Raw genomic sequence first — 4362 nt, forward strand, 5'->3', positions numbered from 1 at the left:
TAAGGGCATGGGATTGGGTGGGAACCGGGTGGAGGGGAGCTATGGGAAGAAAAAAGAGGAACAACTGTAATCTGAACAATAAAGACTGATTTTAAAAAAATACCATAGAGATAATTGCGCAAAGATGGGATCATGAAATGAAAACTTCCTACAAAAAACTATAATCTGAACAATAAAGACTGATTTAAAAAAAATACCATAGAGATAATTGCGAAAAGATGGGATCATGAAATGAAAACTTCCTACAAAAAATTTGCCTGTTTGCATACCGAGGATGCCACCGGCCGAGCAAGGTTTCTTCCACATCATTCTTCTGGCAGAAATCCTATAGTTTGGCAATATTTGCAACTGAACTTTGGAGGGGGTCGCTTCTGCCATGCTCCCAGACACAGGTCTGTGGAGCTTCATGCTATGGGAAGTGGGCTGTAACCTCGTGAAACTAAAGTTCGAGGTCCCAGGAGCAAGTGCTTCCTGGGGAAGGAAAGAAAAGTGCCCAAAAGAAATGGCTTCGCCAAACCGGTTTGGCTCAGTGGATAAAGCGTTGGCCTGCGGACTGAAAGGTCCCAGGTTCGATTCCGGTCAAGGGCATGTACCTTGGTTGTGGGCACATCCCCAGTAGGAGGTGTGCAGGAGGCAGCTGGGAAGTGGGCTGTAACCTCGTGAAACTAAAGTTCGAGGTCCCAGGAGCAAGTGCTTCCTGGGGAAGGAAAGAAAAGTGCCCAAAAGAAACGGCTTCATACGTGACAGGGACTGTCCCAAGAGAGTCACGCCCGTGCTGTGCCGTTGCCCCGCGCTGTGCTGTGGCCTATCAGAGCATTAAAGGTGACAGTGATTAGAGGGTCCCTTGCCTCTACCTGTGCAGTATTTGCTAAAATCTAATCTCATGAAAGCAGGACGCTGCAGCCAGGCGTCTGGCAGGAATGACATCCTGCTGCCTCGGGGCAGGTTGTGGTCCCAGCCCAGGGCCACGGGCAGGGCCCAGAAATGGGGAGTGAAGGGGCACTTTGAGAATAAATGCTCTTCAGAGGAGACACAGAGCAACTTCTAGGCCTTTCTAGGACATTTCATGTCCCGTGATGCCTCATCCCTGGACACCCAACTTGCCGTCCTGCTGCCTCGAGGCAGGTTGTGGTCCCAGCTCAGGGCCCAGAAATGGGGAGTGAAGGGGCACTTCGAGAATAAATGCTCTTCAGAGGAGACACAGAGCAACTTCTAGGCCTTTCTAGGACATTTCATGTCCCGTGATGCCTCATCCCTGGACACCCAACTTGCCCAGAATTAATGGAAAGGATCGATACTTTCCATTAACAAACAGAAGTAAAAGAGGGAAATGAGGAACACATAATCTGGAGGCATTCACCTGGAGATCTGTCACAAAACAGAGGGATCAAAGGAACGGATGAGCTCTCCAGCGGTTGTTTGCTGATTCCAAAGTCATCGCACAATCCTAGCGAATAAAGACGGAATATGCAAATTGACCGTAACTTTGCAACAAAGATGGTGGTGCCCAAAGCAAATAAGGAGGAAATATGCAAATTGACACAAGGCGAGAGGCAGAAAGGCAGCTCTGGGCCGGAGCGAAGGCGGTGCCGGCAGCCAGGGGAAGGAAGGCTTATTCTTGCACGAATCTTCGTGCATTGGGCCTCTAGCTGTAAAATAATCTACAGATCACTTCCTATCGGAAAGAGCAGTGATGTCACGAGAGAACAGTGCTCTCCTCTGCCTCCAGAAATCTGCCCAGTGGACAGTAAAGGAATAGAAAAGGACCAGCAAAACAGAGAATGGTGTTGGGGATGAAGTCATGATAAGTACCTCTGATGAAAACTAACTCCTGGGAACACAGAAACATACACAAAAGCATGAAAGTAACACAACGTACTACACAGAGCTCAGCTGTGGACATTGCGTGTCATATTGAAGGAGGGCTGCTTTTACAGAAATAAGTCTTAGCCTGGCTGGTGTGGCCCCATGGTGGAGAGTCAACCTATGAACCCGGAGGTCACAGTTCAACTCCCTATCAGGGTACATGCCAAGGTTGTGGGTTCCATCACTAGTAGGAGGCAGCCGATCTATGATTCTCTTTCATCATTGATGTTTATTTCTCTCTCCTTTCCTCTCTCTGAAATCAATTAAAACAAAAAACAAAAGTCCTAGAAAGTTGACACTATCTATATGCATGTATGATTTTGTTAAAAAAACAAATAGCAAAAAAGAAAGAAAACTAAGCAAATGAAAAAAAAAACAAGGCAATAATCTCTAGGAAAAACAAAACTCTTACAAGAAAATGTCACAGGAGTGCTCAGGCTCACATGACCCATAGTTACAATTCAGTGCGCGAAGCAGACGCGAACACAGTGTGTGAGAGGCGGCTGTGCAGGGGGCTTGGGGGGGGAAGGCACACGCGCCAGGTCCCCCCCCACGAACCATGTCTCAGTGGTTCGTCCATGGCTAACGTCTAACATGAGTCAGTCAAGCAGCAAGGCAGCCAGGTTCAGACACGAGGAGGAAGTGGGGTGGGTGCCTTGGCTGGGGGAACCGAGGGCTGAGGTTGGGGCCGCACTGCTCATCAAGGCCCTTCTGTAGTGCTTGACATTTATCAACTATGGCCGTGCTATTCCCTGGATGAAAACAAGGATTCATCTTAAAAATAAGGAGCCCTGCCCGGCCAGTGTTGGCTCAGTGGTTGAGCATCTATCTGTCCTATGGACCAGGAGGTCATGGTTTAATTCCTGGTCAGGGCACATGACTGGGTTGCTGGCTAGATCCCAGTGTGGGGTGTGTAGGAGGGCAGCCGATCAATTATTCTCATCATTGTTTCTCTCTCTCCCTCCCTTCCTCTCTGAAATCAATAAAAATATATCTGGAGCAGTGGCTCAGTGGATACAGTGTCAATTCCCAGTTGAGTGCACCTACCTGGGCTGCAGGTTCAATCCCCAGTCAGGGCACATGCAGGAGGCAGCTAATGGGTGTGTCTCACATCCATGTGTCTCTCCCCCTCCTCCCCTCACTTCCACTCTCTAGAAAACATCAGTGGAGCCCTGGCTGGTTTTCTCAGTGGTTAGAGTGTCAGCCTACGGACTAAAGGGTTGAGGGTTTGATTTACAGTCAAGGGCATGTACCTTGGTTGCAGGCTAATCCCCAGCCCTGGTCGGGGCATGTGTAGGAAGCATCCAATTGATGTGTCTCTCTCACATCAATGTTTCTCTCTCTCTCCCCATCCCTTCTATTCTCTCTCTTAAAAAAAAGGAAAAAAATATCCTTAGGAGAGGATTATACATACATACATACATACATACATACATAACATGGACCTCATCCTTGCCTGGGTGGCTCAGTTGGTGGGAGCATTGTCCCCTGCAACCAAAGGTCACATGCCCAGGTGGCAGGTTTGGTCCCTGGTTGGGGCGTGTGTCAGTTGGATGCCCGGTAAGGGCACATACCCAGGTGGCAGGTTTGGTCCCTGGTTGGGGCGTGTGTGGGAGGCAACAGATGGATGTTTCTCTCTCACATTGAATGATGTTTCCCTCTGTCTCCCCTTCCTCCCTAAGATCAATAAAATAAATTAAAAAAATAAAAGGACCTCAACTCTCCCAGGACCCTCTTCTTCCCATTCGGCTGTCCCCAACCCAAGACTTCGGGGGTAGGGTGGGGAGGGGAGGGGGCCTGTGCCTCGGGGCCTGCAGGGGTGCAGTGCTGACCACAGACGGGCACCATGGGAAGTGCTGGAAACAGTCCCCCCGAGGCCCACGGGCCCCTATGCAGCACTCTGTGGCATGTGTACAGTCTGTGCTCTGAGGCCTCCATGCCCACTCCTAATGTCAGCCTCTAAACTGTAAGCACTAGGTAGACAGGAGACAGTTCCTGATGAGGAGGGAATTCCGCCGCCTGTCTGCCCGTGTGGTGCTGTGAGGATAAAGCAGTGTAAAAGCTGGCTCGGGTTCGGGGCCGCCAACGCTGCCCGAGGAGCGACACAGGCTCCCCGAGCAGAGGCCTGTGGCTGCTGCCAGGGCCGCCTGTGCTTTCAGCTACACAGTGCAGCCAGGGCACTTTCATTCCATCGTGAAATTCACTGCCCACTTATGTTCACAGTGAGGCTCATGCCGAGTGAAGACGCACTGGGACATGCAGCAGAGCACCGTCCTGTAAGTGGAAAGAAGTGCATGTCTGACCCGCTGCTGTGTGAGTTGCCCACGGGCGTCACAGGACGGGGGCTCCACCATTTCCCATTCACTCTCCTCCATAAAACCAAGCAGAGACCCCTGCCCTCCTGCTTCCCAGCACAGTGCCCGCCAGGAGGGCTCCTTTCCGGCCTGCTGAGGCCAGGGGAGGCTTTGCCGCCTGCTGGGGCCAGGGGGGGCTTTC

General features: G+C 50.9%; 1 protein-coding gene across 1 annotated transcript in view; it reads right to left on the reverse strand.

The window, feature by feature from the left end:
- The window catches only part of TECPR2 (tectonin beta-propeller repeat containing 2), an 83104-nt gene extending 79780 nt beyond the window's left edge, over positions 1-3324 (reverse strand). Inside the window, exon 1 of the mRNA XM_005884108.2 lies at positions 3312-3324. The gene's annotated coding sequence lies outside the window, so the exon portion shown is untranslated. The remainder of the gene's footprint in view (positions 1-3311) is intronic.
- Between the last annotated feature and the right edge of the window lie 1038 nt (positions 3325-4362).

Source organism: Myotis brandtii, unplaced genomic scaffold (genome assembly GCF_000412655.1).
Source record: "Myotis brandtii unplaced genomic scaffold, ASM41265v1 scaffold819, whole genome shotgun sequence".
In the NCBI taxonomy this organism is placed as follows: domain Eukaryota; kingdom Metazoa; phylum Chordata; class Mammalia; order Chiroptera; family Vespertilionidae; genus Myotis; species Myotis brandtii.